This window comes from Phalacrocorax carbo, chromosome 10 (assembly GCF_963921805.1).
Source record: "Phalacrocorax carbo chromosome 10, bPhaCar2.1, whole genome shotgun sequence".
Classification (NCBI taxonomy): Eukaryota; Metazoa; Chordata; class Aves; order Suliformes; family Phalacrocoracidae; genus Phalacrocorax; species Phalacrocorax carbo.
Window position 1 is genome coordinate 21,622,796 of NC_087522.1, and position 23,097 is coordinate 21,645,892.

Sequence of the window (23,097 nt, forward strand, 5' to 3'; positions counted from 1 at the left end):
AAAAGTTACCATAAGACAGCAAGCAAAAAATCTGCTCCTGAACTCCCAACATCTCAAGCTATAGCCTTGTCAATAGTACACAGGGTGCAAAAGATTATGGCCAGCTCAGGCCATTAGTTTCCTTTCTGGGCAGGAATCCCAGCATAACAGATACTTATGCATATTCTGTCCTCATTTTATCTAATTACAAATATCTCTCTAGGGATCGGGAGGGGAGAAGAGGTTTGATCACACGATTTTAGGTCACTTATACAAGGGATTGCTGGGATATGCATTGATCCAAAGAGTGCTGTAATATTTTAAAAGTTCCCAGAGCCCTCTAAAAAGAAAAAAAAACTAAATACGTATATATGTAACATTTTTTCCTATTTGTATGAGGTTTTGAAACTGACCAATATGACAGAGTTGAATCATATACTACGATAAATCAGTAAGTAGTATGGGGAAATGTTTAAAATGGCAAGACATTGATTAACGAACAATAGCATGTTTTCCTAAACACCATCTGCAAATGCATTCTTTCTTTCCCATATTATACACGCAAACAAATATACATATATTATGCATACACACAGTTTTCTCTGAATAAGACCAATAACACCAGAGAAAAATGGAACAAGGTCATTTAAGAAAAAATCAACTTTATGTTGCTCATTTGGATTCTTAACTTAACAGTTGCAACTCTGGTGAAAGATGCAACAACGTTTTACATTTATGAACTTTTAAAAGCCACGTTTAGGCATGATCAAATCAAGTTAAACAACTTCATATTAAGCAGAATCACCCGTTTGCCCTAGATCAACATGGCCGAAGTCTTCCGCAGCCCAAGAATAGGCACAAAATTGTACAATTCCCATCACCAAGTGCTTCAAACCTGCTCCTTAAGCATGGGAGTGGTGGAATACAGCAGAACTTGGGGAATTTCTTTAAGAGAAAAATGCAATAATTGTTTGAAACTCGTATGGAAAGACTGGAGGAGTTATTGGCTGAATAATTACCTTGGAAAGGGACATCAGAATTCAACAGACATCCTTCAGGAACAGAAAACAGTAGTAACAGAAGAAAAAAGTGGATCTTAAAGGTCAGGAGGTATAGGGAGAATTGCCAAAGTCAAGAGTTAGAACTTGCAAAAGCTATTAAAAATAGTAATATTCTTCAGACATCAAAATAAAAGCAATCAAAGAAAGTTCAGCTGTTCTGCAGTTAGAATGGTACATAGATTAAACATAACATAGATACAGGCCAAGAACTAAAGGAATGCTGCGCTTCAGTGAGATGACTGAGGTGGAAGCCACAAAGACATTTGTGCAGTCAAGGCATAAATTCTGAATAATCTCTGCCCAAGAACTGTGACACGAAACCATACATCTCCTAGAAGTTCTTTAAACAGATACTGCAAATCATGGTTACTGCTATATTACTGAAGCATAGCAAGCAAAATAAAATACTCTTTGTTAATTGTTTTAGAACACAAGCCTTGCAAATTATTCCAGAAAGACTAACTGAGCCAGAGTTTACTCACATGCAGTTTTTAAAGTACAAAATAATCAAAGACGCTCTTGAACAAGGAAACAACTAAGATGCAAGATCCATACCTTGCGCCAGAGTAACTTGACACCTTGCTTTCAAAAGATACCAATATTCTAGACAACCTCTTAGCTATTTGGACTTTCAGGAAATGTTTCGTACAGTGTTATATGAGAAATTACTGAAAATGGAGAAGAGAAGGATTAGTACAAGAATAGTGACATGACTGAGAAACTACTGAAGGAGGGTTGGACACTGGTAAAGTCCTAACAGAGACAGTAATTGGCTGATGGGAGGTTACTTCTGGGGTTCCAGAAAGGATTGGTCTGTGGACTGATCTTATTCAATATTTCCATTAATGGCCTTGGCACAGTAAGTATATGTGCTGATAAAAGTTAGCCATTTACACAAGTTGAAGGGTCATCAAGGAAATAAAGAATATCAGGCAAGGAGAATTAGATTAAGTGAACTCAGTACAAATTTCACTTAATACCCTGGAGATCATCATCTCAGCAACAACAACAGCTGAAAGGACAGGAGAAGAAGCATAACAGTATCGGCCTACCACAGGATGACTATGAACCACCGGCACAATACAACCACAAAAAATGCAAAAGCAAGGTGCTCCCAGAAGAGGTAAAAAATAAAGTTATTGTAGAGGGTAAAACCTCACCTGGAACACAGTACAGTTCTATGTACTCACACTCAAGAAGGTTGAATGTGAGTAATTAAAGCTGGAGTAAATAATGCAAAGGCAATAAATACTCCAGCAATCAAAGGAAAGGAAAAGATAGCACAGACAGTTTAGTATATCAAAACAAAGACTGAGAGGGCTTATAATAGTGTCATACAAATGCGTGATAGTGGAGAGGAAGAAATGGAGGGAGCAACAGTATTTAAACTAACAACTCCATGCTGGCACCAGAACAAATGGGTATAAACTGGTCACAAGTAGGGCTAGGCTAGGGATTAAAATGCTATTTCCAGCCATCAGAGCAGTGGGTTCTGGAACCCTCCCAAGAGGAGTAATGGGAACAAACAGTCCAAGTGGGGATTTAAGACAAGGACTTTTCAGTTTATGAAAGGGATTATCTGACACGGTACCAGGGGACTGGACATAAGACCCAGGAACCCTCTTTTAAACCTACACTTCTATTAATTGAGCCTCAGTGGCCATTTTGGTCTTTGTCTTCTCATCTGAAAGTACACACACAGGAACAAATTAGTGCCAGGTGGGATGACAGCCTTTATGATATAGGTACCTACCCACTAGAAACAGGACCAGGCTGACCCACGTGTGCAAGACAAGATGTTAAGCATAGCCTCTTGTTTTAATAGGCGCTCTAGCCCAACCTGACCTTTGATGGTAGCACAACATGCAAGAAAATTGTGTTCAAGCCACTGTCATGGTCCCTTAAGTATGTTGCCAAGAAACTGCTAGTGCCAGCGTCCAAACTGTTCTTCCAGCTGCAGAGGCATGTGCAGAATTCCCTTCAAAGGTAGTCTACACCCTGTGGGTGAGCATCTGCCATACACTTCAGCCTCCAAGAACTCACTACTCTTTTATCCAGTCCTGTTAGCCACCTACTCAGAGGAGACCTCTGTACCATGGGTGCTGCCTAGAACACCACACAAGAATTACTGGCCATCTTAATGAGGCCTTTTTGACAAGAAAAATTAAGACCCAAGGGAGGCAAAGTGGCAGAAAGCAAAAGAAATATCCAGGTTTAGCAGAATCTCCTCACACTAAAACTGAAATTTTCATGCAGCTTTTGTATCATTGTAAAGACCTAACACACAGCATCTGAGCCAGCCCCTGTTGGAAAAAAATAGTACTTATAAAGACAAAAGCAAAAGGTCAAAATCCTACAGCCCTGAAAATAGATGTGTTGGAGGGAAAAACCTGACAGGTCCTGATTGATAACCATGCTTGAGGGAATCTGCTGGAGGAAAACCGCTGCAGCAAAGGCTGCAGCAAGTTACTGTTCCAAAACCCTGCTGTGGCAGAAGAGGCACATGTGGCTGCTAGAGCAGGAGATGGACATGGTTAATTGACTGGGAAAGTTTAGCAGAGATGGAATTAACGCAAAGAGCTCAGAGCCCAGGCGTGCAATTCTGTTACCAAGGGAAGGAACCATTCGGCTGGAATTGCAATCCATTTTCAGGTCAGAGCCTTTCCCAAAGGCAGAATGCTCACCCCTCATCTGTTCCTCCTCTTCCCCTCCAAGGGGTGAGTGGAGGAGAAGGAAGCTGGAAACAGCAGCCTGGGAAATAGACTGCCCTTTGAGGGCCAGCCAGGTTTTGACTTTGCATGGTGTGTGTTTAGCAGTGAGGAATTCGGAAGATGTGTCAGGAGAGACAGCCTCTCCTAACCCTAGGACTTTGTGGATAAGTTAGTTGTGGAAACAAAAACTAGAAAGTTAATAATAGGGGAGGAGGGAATTTACTTTCAGATCTACTCAGCAGAACGAATACCTGAACCAGATACATTTGCAGTCTGGTCAGATGAGAAAGCCAGGAGTTAGTTACTGTGGAATCGCAGCAACAATGCGGAAAAAAATATCCCAAACAATTATTTTTTTTAAAGTAAAGCACACTGCAGAGGAATATAGGAAAGACACAAACACAAACCACAGACCAGATGACATAGATGATCTTATGTAATGGTACACTGCCAACATTTTTATAAGTAGCACCCACAACTGTGTTCCTTTCAGCTAGTGCCTCAGAGTCACTCTCCTCAGTAAGGGAGGACTAGATCTGGGAACTGCTTCATTTCTTCCACCATTTTAACAAGGCAGCTTTAAATACACACGCTTACAATTAGCCTTGTAAGGTAAATTGAGTCAAACTGTTCTCACACCGACGACTTTGAATTCAGTGCATGAATTGTACTGAACAGGCTGGTGTGCAGCATGTATATTTTGAAATGCAGAATTACTTGCCACTTGGTGTAATGTGGTTCATTTCCATGGTAAAATCTTTGCACTCCAACAGTGCCTTTATCAGCTCGAGACATAAACCACTGCCATTAAGGATGGTTTAGTAATATTTATCGGTGAACCTCAGGCAGACAGTCTTAACTCACTTCCCACTCTTCTTCCATGCCCCTAATTTCAGCATGGCCATAGATGTGGTACCAAGGAAGGATTCCCATTCATTTTCAACATATCACTTATATACGGTCTAACACTCAAGACTAAAAGCAAAGCAATGTGGCTTCTAAACCTCCAATTCTGTCAATGGTTGACACTGTGACTAGTGTGACCTTCACCAAGTCAGTCAGTGCATGCCATTCCTCCCATTAGAAGAACAGAGAAAATAATCCCACAAGGATTGTGATGCTTACTTTAAGCATGATTATAAAGCATTTTCCTGCTCTGGCGTGAAAGTGCCACATACTTTACATTATGAATAACATATATTTTTCCCAAATCTTTCCTGCTGGAACCTCATGAAATCCTCATTGTAGGATATGTAAAGAGAAAATTTCAGGTGGGAGAAATTTGGTATAGCTGCTTTCTGCTCAGTCTGAAGAAATCTCATTTGGTAGAGCACACAGTAGGCGAAGGTAGTCAATTGCAGGTAAAGCGGGACTCTCCTTTAGATCTGTATTCATGCACAGGAAGTTAGCTACATTTTAGCAGCAGGTCATTATATTAGTGCCTCCTCTACTCAGCCTGACTAGCATGAGAGTCATACCTGACTCTGAAAATAAGCTCATGGCCTAACTATGCCATACAAGTCAGGGGTCAGATTTAATTCAGTAGGCTCTGATCTGCCATTCTGCAACTGCAAAACAAAGCTGCCTCTCCCTACACACAGAGGCAGAACATGGAAGCGAGTCTTGCTCCAAGACAGCACCAAAATGCATCATCTCATACTCCCCATCCTCCTCCAAAACACCAGGGTAGATCTTGCTGAACGAGGTGTGTGCCCTGGTGACACAGCATGCAGAGAAGGCAGAGTTACTGAATGCCTTCTTTGCTTTGGTCTTTACGGCTAAGGCTGGCCCTCGGGCATCTCAGCCCCCAGAGGAGAGAGGAAAAATCTGGAGAAAGGAAGACTTCCCCTTGGTTGAGGAGGATTGGGTCAGAGACCACCTCGGCAAACTGGATCCTCACAAATCCACGGGCCCTGATGGGATGCACCCGCGAGTGCTGAGGGAGCTGGTGGATGTTTCTGCTGAGCCACTCTCCAGCATCTCTGAAAGGTCATGAAGGACAGGAGAGGTGCCCGAGGACTGGAGGGTAGCCAATGTCACTCCAATCTTCAAAAAGGGGCAAGAAGGAGGACCTGGGAAACTATAGGCCAGTCAGCCTCACCTCCATGCCCAGAGAGGTGATGGAACAGTTCATCATGGAGGTCATCTCCAGGCATGTACAAGAAAAGCAGGTTATCAGAAGTAGTCAACATGGATTCACGAAGGGGAGATCATGCTTGGCCAACCTGAGAGCCTTCTATGATGGCGTGACTGGCTGGGAGATGAAGGGAGAGCAGTGGGTGTTGTTGACCTCTACTTCAGCAAGGCTTTGGACACTGTCTCCCATAACATCCTCATAGGTAAGCTTAGGAATTGTGGGGTAGATGAGTGGACAGTGAAGTGGATAGAGAACTGGCTGAATGGCAGAGCTCAGAGGTCGTGATCAGCGGCGCAGAGTCTGGTTGGAGGCTTGTAACTAGTGCTGTTCCCCAGGGGTCTGTGCTGGGTCCGGTCCTGTTCAACATATTCATCAATGACCTGAACAAAGGGACAGAGCGTAACCTCAGCAAGTTCGCTGGTGATACCAAGCTGGGAGGAGCGGCTGATACACCAGAAGGCTGTGCTGCCATCCAGCAGGACCTGGACAGGCTGAAGAGCTGGGCTGAGGGGAACCTGATGAAATTCAACAAGAGCAAGTGCAAGGTCCTGCACCTGGGGAGGAACAACCCCATGCACCAGTGCAGGTTGACCCGCTGGAAAGTAGCACTGCTGAGAAGGGCCTGGGAGTGCTGGTGGACAGCAGGTTGACCCTGAGCCGGCAACGTGCCCTTGCAGCCAAGGCAGTCAACAGTGTCCTGGGCCACATCAGGAGTGTGGCCAGCAGGTTGAGGGGGGTTATCCTCCCCCTCTACTCTGCCCTAGTGAGGCCACATCTGGAGTACTGTGTGCAGTTTTGGGCCCCCCAGTTTAAGAAAGACAGAGAACTACTGGAGAGAGTTCAGCGGAGAGCTGCAAAGTTGGTTAGGGGACTGGACCACCCCTCTTATGAGGAAAGGCTGAGAGACCTGGGTTTGTTCAGCCTAGAGAAGAGAAGGCTGAGGAGGGATCTTACCAATACTTACAAATATCTGAAGGCTGGGTGTCAAGAGGATGGGACTGGACTCTTTTCATTGGTGCCCAACGACATGACAAGGGGCAACGGGCACAAGTTGGAACACAAGAAATTCCAGCTAAACATGAGAAAAAACCCCTTCCCTGTGCGGGTGCCAGAGCAGGGGCACAGGCTGCCCAGAGAGGCTGTGGGGTCTCCTTCCCTGGAGACATTCAAAACCCGCCTGGACGCATTCCTGTGCCCCCTGCTCTGGGGGTGCCTGCTGGAGCAGGGGGGTTGGATGAGATGACTTCCAGAGGTCCCTTCCAACCCCTACCATTCTGTGATTCTGTGACCACAGAAAGTCCATCCTCCCAGTCCAGAAGCCATTAAAAACTCTCCTCCTCATCCCGTATGAGAGGCCTGAAACAAACATTTCATTTTGGGAAATGACTCAGGATGAACATGTGAGGAAGCAGAGCAACAAACAACATATAAGGTGGATATAAATCCAGATAAAATATTAAAATCATTAAAGGGTTGCTGCTCCCTGAAGGTTGGAAAAAATGAAGAGAGTTAATTAAAAGCAATCTCCACACAGTGCTGAGCTAGCCTGTCCTGATAAATCAACAGCTAGGACTGCACTAGTAGAGGTCAATGGGGGAAAGAGGTTGGGAGGCAGAGGAGAGGAAAGCTAGGGGAAGATAAAACATTTAGCTGAGACTATCGACAAAAACAAATCAGATCTGGTGACAGAAAATTGAAAAGGATTTTCCACATATTTCCCCCATCAACATTTTTTCATTGGATTTCAACCTCAGGAATGCCTGTTTGCTGTCAGCATAGCACCAGCTAACCTGACCAAGTTACCATTCTTTTGTATCAGCACAGGAGAAGAGAGAGAAGTAAGAAGTCTTTGGGGCCCCATTCTACCTGGAGAGGTGTTAACATCGCTTTCATCCACGTGCCATTTGATCACCGAGAACTAGCATCACCAAAATTAACAGAGGGGTACATCGTTTTTGCAGAAGAGCCTCTGCAATTAAAGGGTCAGTTGGATATGATGAAGCAGTAGAAGTATCTCAATGCAGTTGAATCACACCTGCAGAGAAAGAGCTCGCTGCAGAGTCTTCCCTTCACCAACCCTCACCTATCACATCTCACATGCCTCTTAACCTGCACTACCCCAGCTTTAAAAGGTGCTAATCTCTGAATTACAGTTGTGTTCCTGATTTATCCCATGTTTCACATCAACAGGTATATGCTAATGAACTGAAAACTTCAAGGATAAAGCATCCATAGAAAACACAAAAACATAGTCTTCAAAACACCCTTCAGTAGTTTAGGGGAAAAAAAAAAGAAAAAGAAAAATCAATCAAGGTAAGCTTGTAGATACAAGTCGGCTCATGTTATAATTCCTAATATTGGACACTGGTGAGTGATTTATCTGAACACTCCTAGGATAGCAGCCTCAAACATGATGCAGTTTTTATTCATGGTCAAGACCAAAGGAGTTTAGCAGTAAAACGGCTTTCTGAACCACTGTTTCCATTATTGCTTATTCAGATTGCACAGGTTTTAAAGTAGTCATAAACATAAAATATATTTGTCCCCATCATTGACTAAACACAGTCTCTCAGGAAACAATATTGAGGCCAAAATACTTGAACAGTCACAAATCTCTCATCTCCATCTTTTGCATGACTTTCTTCAGAACAGTTCTTGAAGGAAATGGAAGTATGGACATTACTTTTCTCTTGAAGAAATAATACTATCTTTGTGTCTGCATTATAGCTTTCCTTATAGCACTGTTCACTGGACAGTGAACTATCTGGGCTATAACTCTGGCCATGTCAATTTTTATCCCAACTCTGTGACTAATCATTTTAGTCTGTGGATCCACAGGAACACTAGAAACTGCAAAGTTCCCCAAACCAGACCAAAAATTTCACAGCCACATGACACAAAGCACTGAACTGGTGTTCACTTACTCTTCCAAAACATGAAAAGCGCCCAAAACATTTTCAAGAGGAAATTTTGTTCCAACAGGCATAATCTATCTTCCTGTGGCTAGCATGAAGCCAACTCGAAGCATAAAAGCAGCATAAGCACTGTACTTTGTGTTTTGGCAGGAGTAGCATGCCCACATCTGATCAGATCAAATCAGCCCTGCCAGCTGATGCGGTAGGGCAGACTGGAATTAACCAACTCGGGACACGGCCTTATTTCACTGCGCTCCACCTGATTTTCTTTGCACCATCCAACTTATTTAGATTTTTCAGACCTACAAGGCAGGAAGCATTAAGCCATGTGTTTGTAGAGAATTTAGCACATCATCTTAACCAAGGCTTTGCATCTCATATCACAAGGGGGAATCTGAGAAGAAATGAAGGAAATAAATTTTAAGTTATGTGGAGTTCCTTTCTTTTGCATACTACGATTTCATACGCATGTTACAGTTGGCATTTTATATTAATTTATAAAAATTATCAGGAAGCAAGGACAGTATTATCAGATGTCAAAGACTGATACAACTCACGGTGTTGTATGAATGGAGAGATGATCCTCAGTTAAGTTGGATCAGTTCTGTCACAAGGGACTGCAATATTAATGTCATTTCCAGCCTTTCTCACCCGAAGAAAACATTGACGTAGTCAGTGTCTCCATCAACACCTGAGCAGGGGACTCTCTCCCAGCTACAGCTCACCAGAATGCAAAATTAATGACTCAGGATTTGGCAAGCACACGCTGCTGATCGCAGCCACCTAGTGCACACTCATCAGTACCCGTCCTTGCCCTGCCTTCGCTGCTCCGCTGGCTCCCTGTGAAGCCTGCCCTCAGACAGTGCTGGGGTGCCAGTAAAACCCTCCATGGGGCTGGAGTTGCAACTCTCTGATGGCACCCAGCTCAGGCAGGTAACCTGAAAACTGAGACACATGCTGACATACTCCTGCTGTTCCCATACTGGAGGGGATGGGGGTGTGAGAAGGATATTTGCCAGCAGCTGTTGGGACACTGCATTATTCTTCCCTGAGACATCTACTGAGAATCTGTGGTTAAAATATGCTCTGCTGGGAAATAAACCATATATAGCAATTAAAAAAAAAAAAAAGTATTGTACTTCTAATAATTTAGGCTATATAAGATAAATAAGAATTTTAAACATCCAGTATTCAAGCACTCACTCATGATATTTGTGTTATATGTCACTCAGTTTAGACAGTGAAAATATACTGGGCAGTTTTGTTCTTTCTTTTGAAAGAAGAAAGAAGATAGGAAAACCACTTTCTGCCTGTCACGCACTAGTCCACTCTATTTGGGTTTGCTCCACAAATTGTAGAGAAGTTCTTAAAGACAAGAAAGAAGCACTTCCATCAGAAAAATTTTGTTTTAAAAAGAAGGATTTTAAAAGTATGCTTTCTTTTGGATTGTGTTGATGAGATAACTTTCCTTAAAAGAAACAAACCAGTGCTAAAACCAGGACCTACACTCAGGAAGCAATTAACACACCTCAGCCTCTGCATTCTGGGCAAAACCGCCAGGCAAAGCCAGAAGAGCAGCACAGTCTTAATGAAGCCCTCAGAACAGGCCTTAAGCAATGCTGCCTTGGTGCTGCTTCTCTGCACGTGGGAGTATGTCACCCCAGACAGGGAATTCTCAGATCAGAGGTCGGTCTGTCCAAGGGAGAAAAACATCAGCTCCCAAAACAGATTCATTCCACTCCTACAAGTCCTCGGGGATAAACAATACAGGGATGGTTCTTGCTCAAGGCAACATCACATACAGACAACATAGTGATGAGCCCAGAATAAATACCAAGATTGTAAAATTGATCTACCAAGCAAAGAAATTCAGCTCTGACATGAAAGACAAAACAGTATGAGAAAACACCAGACTCGGCAAATGATAATCCTAAAAGATGGTTTTTTTGCAGCCAAGGAGGGTATTGGAATGCTTCATTTTGGGACAGCAGAGGTACAGCCAGCTGTCATAAATTGCAGAAGACAGATATACAAGATGGACAAAGTCTGCTCTTGAGAGCAACGTCCAAATATCACGATTCCAGTTTTAAGAAAGCAGAGGAAGAAATCAATTTTCATTAGGCTACACAAAGGATGAGCCACATATTACCTTCACCATGATTCAGACTGAAGACAGACCCCCATTTTGCTTCGTGTACTGGACTTCTGCATGGCCTGGGTAAGCTATTCCCACTCAAACACTGTGAATCCAATCTAACAGGCATTACACACGCAGCCCATTGGACATGTGCTTACCTTGAAATTATTACACCCTCCAAAAAAGCATACCTTTGGGCCTCTGTAGCCCAACCCATATAGTTCAAAATTGCTTTCACACACCACAAATAACGTTTCAAAAATTTTTTTTCAGTGACTATTTTGGGATACAACCTCCATCCATCTGCACAACTGGACAGGCTGTGAAAGGCTAGAACACCACCAAAAGAAAACTACAAAAGCACTGCAACAATTAAACATGCACAAGCAACTCATAGTACCAGACATAACACTGTAACTAGTAACATATCATTTATCAGTCTCTCCCATATTCAAACTGTTGTACCCTCAGGTCTTCTTAACTTAGCTTCTCTGCTCCCCAATGACTTTGGTTTTATGCTTATGTTTCCTTGCATAAATATAACAACATTCATCCTTCATTTTCTCTGAAGGATGGTGCTGAGATACAGAAAATACAGTTTTCATGTGGCCAACAGTTTTGGTTTGAAATGTGTCACACTAGGGCTCTTTTATGTTTTTAAGTGACTTCAGAGCCACATTGGAAATGCTGTAGAGATTTTGGTGCGTGATTTAATGTGCCCAACAACCCTGTTCAGTCAAGTAGAAGAAAACTCCCTTCTGCAAAGCCACATTAAAATCACCTCCACATCACTTGTAAACACTGAACTGGCAACCTAAGTGTCCGTCTATTTTATTGCTTCCACCTGCTGAAAGCAGCACTGCACATTATACTTTCACTTCAATATTAAAAATCAGCAACGAGATGTTTATGCAACAACAACAACAGAAAAGGATCAGTCTTCATCAGCTCTTAATCGGGACATAGGGCTGTTTCAGGGATGGGTAATGGGATGCAAGACCTTCCAGTTACAAGTCCGCAGCTTGAATTCAAGCCTGAGTTATGACTGATGAAATACTCTTGCCATACAAGACTCCAAGACCTACTCTGGTCTGCTGCTGACATGAAACAGAGATGCGAGCACAGACCATTCCTTCACAGGTGTCTCATGCCACAGAATTCGCCATCACAAGGATGGCCATTTGGCAGCCCAGGAGTCGGAGCTAGCTGTCAAGGCAATTTTATCTGAGAAGCTACAGCAATTGGAAAACCGATGGCTGCTGTGTGTTTGCAGTGGGAACACAGAGACAGAACAGGGCTGGCAGGGTTTATGAGGTCAGCTCTAGCACTGCCCACACAAGTCTGCAATGATCTCGTCCCCAAACACCTGGCAGGGAATAAGTGTCCCCGAGCACATCAAAGTTATCCGACAATACAGTCAGCCTGCAAGTGACCTAGCCTAGTATTTGAGGCTGAGTTAGCCTCTTGCTAGGATCCTAGAGGCTGTCTTGAGAAAAAGAAAGGGAGAGCACCAGCACTGCTACTCCAGGGCCAAAGCACTGGAAGGCAAGAGCTCCTCTGGTGAGCATCCAGGCAGAGCTCTATATGGCATGAAGGAATTTCACATGCAGAAAAGGCAATAGACTAACATATGTTCCAGTATGTTTAATTGACAACCTGAAATAAAAGTCAGCTGTGGGAGTAAAGACAGAGAAGGGGTGGGGGGAAACCAGCTCTGCTTCTAGATAAGACTTTGTAAATTACAAGGTCATAATTACATTAGATGCATTACGGTACCATATGCACATCACTAATAAGGCGGAGAGGGAGGAAATGGGACTAGATGCTAAGACTGGAAGTTGAATGGCTGCTTTCTAGACTTGGTCTTCAAATTATAAAGTTGAATTATAAAGTTGAACCACTTTGTCCTAGTTTAGCCATCCATAAAACAAAGGCAATAATCCTTTCTTCACAGGGGTGTTGAGGTTTAATTAATTAATGTTTACAAAGTCCATTGAGATTTCTGACTGACGTTTGAAGTTATTCAGAATACTTTTTAACTGCATTTGTTTCTTCTACTGCACTGCTCAAATGTCTCTGTATTAAAATATCCAAAGGAGAAGGAGATGGAAAGAAAAACTATGGAGCTAGGTACACAAGCTAGCGGAAGAAACAACCTGACAAATCCAGCAGTTCAAATCCACCGCTGTCCCATCAAAGCTATCTGAATACTGCCTTTTCTACGGATGAAGAAGAATGTGTTTATCCAGACAACCTGCCACCTTTCCCTTGCAGATCTGTTAAACTTATATCTCTGATATTTTTTGCCTGTAGCACCATGTTGGTAAACAACCAGGTATTAAATGGCAGAACTAATAGGCAGTCGCGTCAGGTTGATTGGATCACCAGAGGAAGTGAAGGAGAGAAGAGCAAATGGATGAAAGCACCAAAACAGAACCAGAAAGTGAGAAGAGAGCGCTAGACAGAGAAAGAGGTAAGCTGAGTGTGAGGAGGTGCCAATCATTAATAAGGGACTCCACGCACTGAGCTCTTCTGTGTAACGTATTCCCACAGATGCTCAGGTACGCTGGAATACATTATCCTGGGAGACTAGTCTAGCATGAACAAGGCCACGTATGTGTCCAAGTGCCAGAGATAAACTGAATATTGGACACACTTAAACGCACAAGCACACACAGGGAGCTGCTTGATACCTGAGCTAGGATTTCTCCAGCTCTACATTGTCCCCCGTCTCAGAGCAAAACCTTTGTGTGGCCAGTTTCTGTAGGGGGCGTTTGTGGGTTTTGAGATACAATCAAAAGGCAGACAGAGGAAATGCAAATGTCATTCAGCTCTCTTTCATTGTCAGAAAGGACACATGAGGATAAAATACTGCGCACTGCATCCCTTCCCCTAGTATGTGTCCTACTGCTTTTGTCCTAATTTATCCCATGCATAATTTATTTACATGTGTATTGTTTCCCGATCAGCAACTTTAAAGAATAAGTGAAAATTACAATATGTTTTATTAAAGAAGTTGTTAATAAAAAATGCAGATTGTGTCAGACAGCCGGTACCAATTCAGTTACCTCCACATAGCATTAGTACTTTAAAAGGCACACCGAGAAAAGCGAACCCAGCACTTGATGTCTATTGTTTCCTCCTCTCACACTCCCCGGGGGCGAGGGGAGGAGAAGGGAGCTAATTATAAAGGGCCTAATCCTACCCTCCCCGACTTTAGAAGCAGCGGGATCGGGCCCCCGATTCATTCCGGCACCGCAGCCCTTCGGCAGGATCCGCCCTCCTCGGAGCTCCGCCGCCGTCGCCGGGTGGGAGCCCCACGGTGTCACGAAGTGCGAGGCGATGTCCCGTCCTCCGGCGGGGCTCCCACGGCGGCTCCCGGCTCCTCGGGCCGCCGCCGCTCCCCGGGAGCTCCCCGCCTCTCACCCGCCCTCCCCAGCGGCCACCGAGCCCCGGGGGCTTCCTCGCTACCGGCAACACTCGCCTATGGCACGGAGGTGCGGGGCTTTCCCCAGCCCAGCTGAGGAGCCGTGCGCTGCCGCCCCCTCGGTGCGCTGCGGGGTCCCCGGAATATCTTGCGGGGTCCCCGGGGTGCGCTGCCCACGTCCGAGCAACGCCCGGCGGGCGGCTGGGGGGCGCGGGGGGAGGGAGTACACGACACACGGGGAGAAGTTGCTCTCGCCTGCACAAGTATTAAACCTGTCGTCAAATCGGGGTGGGGCTGGGGGGGTGGGGGGTGTCACGCTGCCTCTTCCCCCCGGTTTTCAGAGCGTGTTCAAGGCCGCCACCCCACCGGGAGGGTACCCGGACTTGTTTAGTTGACCCCCTGACAACCGCGCTCCGCTTCTCCCCACGGGTTTTTACAAGGTGCTACCGAGAGGGCGGGTAAATGAAAGCAAAGGTTTTTCTGCCAGGACGGAGCAGGAGAAGAGGAGCTGATAAACATGTCAGCACCCCTTCCCAGCTCGAGGCTTTCCTTTCCCTCTGGATCACAGAGAGAGAGCGCGACAGGAATCCCTGGAAAAACCTTCAAGTGTTTTTCCAACTCCAGCCGGAGAGACTTAAGTCGGGGGAAAAAAAAAAAAAATAAGGCAAACCTCGCAGCCCTAATTTAATCTCTGAAAACTCAAACGTATGAAAACACCCACTCAGCCCAGAAAGTGCAAACGAAGCGCCAGCGCCAGGTACTCTGCCTCCCTGCTTTAATAGCAGGAGCGCTGCCCCCGTTAGCGGAGCCGTCGTTTTAAAAAGGTTAAGACAGCTCCTCTCCGCACGTACGGTGCCAAATCCCACTCTCCCTAATGCCTTCAGGGATTAACGGCGTGCGCTGCAGACCACAAGGAAAATAAAAGGACGCGATCCAGACGACGACAACCGGCTCCCGCGGTCCCCCTCTTAAATCGGCCTTCTTCCCGGAGCGGGAGCCCCGGGATGCCTCGGCAGCAGAAGCACCTGCCCCCACCCGCCCACCCGGTCGCTCCCTCCCTGCCTTTCCCCCGCCAGCAGCGGGTCAGATCCCGTCCGAGCAGCCCTTGGCCGCTTGTGCCCACTCTCAAGATGGAAACACAATCAACTCTCCTCGCCACTTTGAAAAGCGAAAGCTTGTCATATGCAAAACAGATCTCCGGACTTCCTGCCCCAAATCAACGACCGGCAGTCCCGAGTCATTCATTTCACGCAGCTCGGCTTCCCTCCCGCCCGGCACAAGCGCCGGGGTGCGCCGGCAGCGCCCCTAACACCATCCCCCCCCCCAAACCACCCCTCCGCTCCCCCACGCCGGAGGGGGCCGCTCCGCTCCCCCTCCTCAAGTCATCCCAACTCCGCCAAGATTTGCGGCGGCAACTCGGAGCTGCAGCCGGAGCGCGGAGGCGCGGCGCAGCGGGGTCACCCCCCCCCGTCCCCCCGCTCGGTCCCCGCACCCCGGTCCCTCCGCCGCCGGACCCCGGCCGGACCAGGACGCTGTCAAGTGCCGGGAGCCCCGCGGGACCTCGCTGGTCCCCGCGTTGCGCTCCGGGAGCGACGGGCAACGAACCACCGCCGCGTCCCCGCTTCCCCCCCGCCCCAGACTGGCCCCGCCAATTAACCGGCGTGCGAGCCGAACAATTTTTCCTCGTTAATTTCGGCGCGAGCCGCGGGGATGTGTTGCACAAAAAAAAAAAACCCGAGCGAGTCGCTGGGGCAGAAAGGAGGGCGGGAGGAGGGACCCTCCGGGAGGCTGCAGGCACCCGGCTCAGGCTGGCAGCCGGCGCCGGAAAGGCGCCTTTTTTTCATATTTAAACCACGCGGAATATGTACATTTTTGATTCCTACTTACGCTTTCAGGGGGTTGTGAATGACAGTCGCCATTTTGCTACAATGTAACAGAATATTGTGTCTCGGAGTTCTAAAGGTTCGCTGAGGGGAAGCGGCCAGCCAATCAGGGCGCGGCATACCGGCCCGCCGGCCAATCCGACGCGGGGGGCGGAGCCGGGGCGCTGCTAGTTATTAGGGGAGCTGTCAAAGCCCAGAGGTCACTCCCTCTCCGTGGAACTGGCGGCGAGCAGGTCTTAAAGGGACAGCGCCCGCCAGCGGGGCCGCCGCCGCCGCGCCGGGGGCACCGAGGGGGCGAGGGCGGGCAGGGGGACACTTTCCCGCAGCTCCCCGCGTCCGGGTCTAACAGAGAGGGACAGCCGGACTGGCTCGCCGTCCCTTCAGACCGCAGTCGCTGCCCCCCTGGTTTGCCCGGAGGCGAGCCCCACGGGGGAGGCGAGCCCCACGGGGGAGGCGAGCCCCACGGGGGAGGCGAGCCCCTCCCGCTCGCCGGGAGCGCCCTCCCCGGACTGTTCCGCCGCTCTCCCCGCCAGGTCTCCGGGAGCTGCCGGCGCTTGGCAGCGGCTCCAGGGCAGCGCCGCTCCCGCTCCCCCTCCCACAGGAATTTCCCTCTCCCTGTCAGTCATCCCGGCCCGCAGCCCCTGAGCCCTTACATAACGCGCGGCGGCCGGACCGGCCGACCGACAGACAGGCCGACCGGCCCGGCTCCTGCACAGAGCAGCTCCCGGCGCGGCGGGAGCCGGCCCCGGGAGGGCGGCAGGGCGCCGGCAGGGTCCCCTCCTGGGCGGGCAGCGAGGTCCAGGAAGCCCGGGCTTACCTGCTACTGATTAAAGGAGCTCGCACATGAATCATGGAGCATGCCTTAAGTGATTTAGGAGGTTCCGGTCCTGATCTCGCTCAAACTCAGAGGTAAATCCACTGAAGTTCACGAATTTACCCAGTGTAAATTAGGTGTCAGTAAAAGCAGAATCAGACCAAGAAGCCTTCTTGTTTGATATTAACATAAGCTTTGTCATCTAATACTCTATTCCCTCACAAAGGTCTCACTTCCGTTCAGGCATCCTCTATTACTTAAAAAAAACCAAAAACACAATCACCACCACCAAAACCAAGCCTGCTTCTCCATTCTTTGCATTTATATAACAAGAAGAAACTCAACTCAAGACAATTAAGATAAGGCTGTAAACCCAGCCAAAGACAGGCCACTGCAGAATCAACTCGATCCACAACTTAATGAGTAAAAGAATGGAAGTAACAATGCTTACGAGATATTCAGGTGTTAACAGAAGTAGACATAGCAATCTTTCAGAGCTGGTGGGCTGAACTTAAAAGGCAAAGACAAGCAAAATTTCTCCTTTAACTGTTTGACAAAATAAAACTTTCTAATACTGAGGCAGAAGAGAAAAGGAAGGGGGATGGAAACAGAAAGATAGAGAAATGACTACTGACAGAGAAGAGAGGCGAAGAGAGCCATCAGTTTCCCACTCGTTAAGGATTCATCAGAAGTTTGTAAAAAGTTGAACTTCAAGATCTGTCTAGGGTCCCTCTTTCCAAAACATTGCCTACTCCAGCTACTAGGTCAACCTAGGTGCTGTGCCAAGTATATATCCCTGGAGGGAACCATCTCTTCCATCAGAGCAATCTAAGCCATTTGGTTACAGGCACTGCTTAGGAGAAATAAGCTTTCTGTCAGCTGGGGAGTTGCCAAGATGCTGAGATCTATCCCAAAACAGTTCTGGGAAGCAATCTTTAAGAAGGTTTCCATTATCATATTACATTTTACTATTTAATACAGTAGTAGCCCAGGTGACATTGAGTGTGACTTCAGACCCTCTTGTTCAGTACTCTCTCACTGCTCACAGGAAAAGCTAACCACAAACTGCCGAGTTTTCACAAGCACACAGTTGATGTATACGCTGCACAGAAATTAATGGCTCAGCATGCACCTGAACTGGTGACTCTCAACTACTGACCTACATCACACCTCACTATTATGAGGATTTCTGGTTTGACTTCTCTTATTGCCACGCTACTCACCTACCAGCAAACACATCAATCACATTTTAGCATTTACCCTAGGATGGGCAATATTAACTTGTGGGGTGACAACAACTTTGCTTCACACAAAAGAAAAAAATAGCCTAAAATGGTTATCACACTGCAGAACTCGAAGCAGATTTGTGCACTTAGAGAAGGCACCAAAATTCAGCCAAGCTCTAGAAAGCCCTGAGAAATTCTAATGCAAACTGGTGACATTTTCAGAGAATTAAAAAAAAAAAAGCTTGAGGTCATTTTTGGGAGTTTAATGAGTCCCTCTGGTCCTGTTTGGTTGGATATATAGGCCCATTCCTGCTCCGCAGGCAAAGAGCTCTTGGCAAAGCTTGTCAGGGCATGTATTGCAAAAACAGGATTAAGCCACACATGAGCTTCCCTTGCTGCTCCCGTTATTCAGACGTTGGGTCTTAATCAGCTACCAGCAAGAGCAACAAACAGTGAGAACAGCCACAGATGACCTTGGATTGTTGACAGCCCTTTTCCCAGTCAGACCCCACATTACCAGCCAGAACCAGTCAACAGTGCTGCCTCGCTCAGAGGAATCTCCGGGACGCCCAAGGACAGAGCTGCCGTATCTGAGCAGTGGAAAGTCTCACCCCCAGCAACAAAGACATGAGGCTTTGCTCGTGTGTCCATACAGTTTCCCTATAGCGTGTTTCATGTAGAATTCCACAACAGCTAGATTACCATTTTAGCTGGAAAAAAGACACAGAGCACTGACTGACATTTCACTTGTAACAACCTATGCAACTTATTCCTACACTTACTATTTGCAAGTAAAGGGACCACCACAAACCTATGTTAATAAAACTTTTATGTCACAGCATAGTTACCTCCATTTTCATATACATGCCAGTCCATTATCAATGGATCATTTAGGAACTAAATTTTTAGATTTGTTTTTCTTCTGTTTTTAGGCAACTGTAAATCACTCAGCAATGGTGTTACTGTTATTTTACACTGCAACACAAGACCAACACATCTGGAACATGCCCAGTTACCTACACACTAAGTTCCAACTTCAGGATTTTTACATTCCTACTTAGCTTCTGATAGTTTTATTCAGGCCCACCTGAAACATAACAAGGAGGCTGCAAGAAAATATAAATACTGTAAAAATATTTGGCACAGAACACCTAGGTAGGCATATTTTTAATGAAAGGTTGCCAGCTGGTTGGACAACCAACATTTAGATTTAAAAAAGGAAGTTAAGTTTTGCTATAAAACTATCAGGGTAAAATCTACAGCATTAACACAAGGCCTAGGCATGCTGCCTCCACGGGGTTAGAGTGAGCAGGGCTTTAGGAGACAGAACCCACCGCCTCACCTCTGGTCCCCTATAGGGAACTGCTGCCAGTCTCTGCCCAACTAGAAGAAAAAACAGTGTAATTTCTATGCACTATATTGGGAAGTGTCAAGTGTCATGTCCCATAGATCATATTGCTGCCCTCCTGATCCACCTCTATTTCAAACATATTTACTATTTACATAATGCAAGTGCATTGATACTTTCTGTGAGGTGTCAAAAATATTCCTACTCACCTGCAAAGCCTTATTTTGGCTGACAATCTTTCACTGTGGAAGTTTTCACCCTGTATTTATTGTCTCCTGCTTTCCTTTTTACATTGTTACATTTTAACGTAGAGTTGTTCTTTTCTGGAAGGAGGGAAAGTTAGGCTCTTATTTATACATTCCTCAACTCTTGTGAATTGGAAAGTGAAACAAACTAGACACTGACATTGAAAGCCACAAATCTAATTTTGCTATGGAGGGAAACATAAAAGACAGAGTTGTTAGCCTACCAGAAGCCACGTGGGTTTTTCAGTTGTAATATTCCCCAATATTTCCAGCACTATACTTCATTTTCTTCAAATACATTAATATCTAAAGGATCAGATTCATATAGGTCTAAATACAACAGCATACTCTGTGTGCTGTTAGCATAGCTTGTTAGAGCAAAATGGAGCCCCACATGCAGATATCCTGCAACAGATTTGAAATCTTAACCTCTTTTTATTTATTTATTTAAAGCTGTGCAGGCATCTTTCATACACTGTTTCTTGTCAGCCCTCCTCCTCACTTTCTTTGATCTTTACCAATAGTTGGTTAGCTGAAAGAGGAGGAAGGGAAAGATATCAGAGTGTCAATGTTACAGACTCAACACCAGCCCTCTACAGACACATCACCAAAAATTTTGTGCAGTCAGCATAACAAAGATAACTACAGAGCTACACAGTATAAAAACTGGCGCCAATGATTCATTCTTTGCAACTTTGGGAACTGCATTCTTAAAAGGTGACCTCAATTATTTTTTATTTTTTAAGCAAAATTCCCTTCTATAGCTATAGCAACAATTTTTGGATGCCTTTAGGCTCTCTTGATTTCAGGCCTGATTCTGACTTCCCAAAGTTTTAATTTTGTATTCACTATTCAGTTTTCTATCACGTTATACCTGAATTACATCTATGCTGGGGTCTGGATTCAAGCCCCGTTATTTTTCAATGGGACATTCCGATAAATATATTTTGAACACTAGAGAGGAGTCTCTACTATTAAGAAGTAGACTGATACCTCGACCTGAAGTTTTCAAAAGTCTGGGGAGACAGAAGTTTCCAGATTCTAGTTCAAGACTATCCCCAATTTTAAAAACTACTGAAAATCTATTTAGTGTTGTTGCTAGAAAATTCTTTATGTTACCATAGATTGTTCTTAAATTTCCCCAACAATAGAAAAGAACATTACAAACAAACTGCCTCAAAAGGAGAATACAAATCTGTATGGTAGCCACTGCAGTAGTAGTAAGAAAAGGAATTTAGTAATACAGATAGACACATGCTCTGAAGAGCACACATACAGTAACTGTGGTTGTCCCATCCATGAGGGGAGTTGCTGTTACTATTTAGATAACTGAGTCAGTTTAGATAGTCAGTAGTTTAGATAACTAATTCAGAAAACTGAGTTCCCATCAAAAAGCACAGGATTTACATGTCCAGACTCACAGGTCTGCCTGCCTTATTTCTCAAGTGAGTAACTAGCTGGGGGGAAAAAGGGGGGGGGAAAGGGGGAGGAAAGGGGGGGAAAAGGGGGGGGGAAGGAGGGGGGAAGGGGGCGAAGGGGGGGCGAAGGGAACCCTTTAGGACTCCTTTTCATTCTTCCCTGCATTAAATGTAGGGAAAAATATTTCTACACCTATATCCACCAATAGGATCCAGAGGTGGTACCCTGATTCGTCTGAAATAACGTTGTCCCCTGTCTCCATCTATTCCTAGTGCAGGGCTGAAAGGGAGTTTCTAAGGTGCCCTGAACATTGGAGGGAGCAGATTGTACAGATCAGGGCATAATTACCTGGACAGATTTGACCCTCCAAAGAAGTTCCTCATCACCACTGTGGATGGAGTCTGGGGATTCTAACTACCTTTAACCACCTTTAAACACAGATCTCAAATGTGGCCTGAGAGTGCTGAACATGACTTCCTCTTGCCTGTGAGTAGAAAACAGAACGTACTACTTTGCTAATCAATCTTATCTCTAATAAGCAGAGAGCACACACTATAATTACGATTCTAAGACAGGTTTAACATTTGGATTTAACATAATGAATAGCACTCTACCTGAGAAAATTAACAACTCTGAGAAAAACGTGAACTGCCACATTCATCCAAAGACGGCGTTAACTTTGAATTTTGCTGTTGATTTGAGCAGCTTCGCCTTTCCTTCACGGGGATGAAGGATGATGAGACGACCTCAAAGAAAGGAATGAATATTTCACTGTGACTATCTGCTGACTCCACTATGGAGATTTTTATTTTTTTTTAATAGAGCAGGCAGAAGTGAGCTGTCCAGACACGGCTTGAGAGTAACAACTTGTTTTCTTTCAGTATTCAAGCTTCCTTGTTTATAAAGTGTATCTTGGTCTTTGTAAGGCCAAGGGAACAAACACTCTTGTAAGGAGGCTACTTTTGTAGCCCATACAGGAGTTATATAGTTTACAACAAAACCAGCCTATTTTATGTAACTACACTGGAAATTAGATTTAGCCAGAAAATGTCTCACCTGCTAGCTTTTTTTGTTTTTTGGTATTATTTGTGAAGTATTTTTTTCAGTATTTTTTTATTATTTTAATAACATCTTCAATGGTTTCACCCCTTCTTCCATATAAATACAAAAGAATGTCAGTGTTACAGCTTTCAATTTTTTTCTTTCCTCCTGTTTTGCTCCATTATTTTCAAAACAATCTGCAACTTAAAATACATTCCACTTTGTAAAAGTTCAGGGTAAGAAAAATAAAACGTGATGAGGTGGTTGAGGTGGAAAGGAAAACACCCACATAAACAGCAGTTTGGAATTAGTGAGAGAATAAGAAGGCACTAGCTCATTTTATTGCATTGATTGGCCAAACACCACAGGAAAACATAAGTAAGGGGGAAATAAGACTCCTTTTGTTTAGCTATGCTTTAAATCCTGCTAAATAGAAACAGCTTTAAAAGTGTCATGAAATTGTTTTTTCCATTACCCATCCAACTTTACTTTGGGTAGAGGAGGGGAACAACAGAAAGGTACAGGCTGACCCGCCTAAAATACCAGTTTAGGTCAAGCCTAACTTCAAAAGTTGATGACTGCAAATTTCAGCGGACACATGTGGTACTGGTATGACACCAAATTGATCGTGGGAAGCTATTAGAGTAAGTCCTTGCAGTCAATGAGACAGTGCAGCAAGTCCCAATTTACTTGCCCCCAAATCTCCTCAACAACTTGCACCTGTGGAGCTAATCTGATACAAATTTCCCCAACC

General features: G+C 45.2%; 1 protein-coding gene across 1 annotated transcript in view; it reads right to left on the reverse strand.

Moving 5' to 3' along the window:
- Window positions 1-16,285, reverse strand: part of DPF3 (double PHD fingers 3) — a 171,167-nt gene extending 154,882 nt beyond the window's left edge. Inside the window, exon 1 of the mRNA XM_064462384.1 lies at window positions 16,255-16,285. The gene's annotated coding sequence lies outside the window, so the exon portion shown is untranslated. The remainder of the gene's footprint in view (window positions 1-16,254) is intronic.
- Window positions 16,286-23,097: the final 6,812 nt, after the last annotated feature.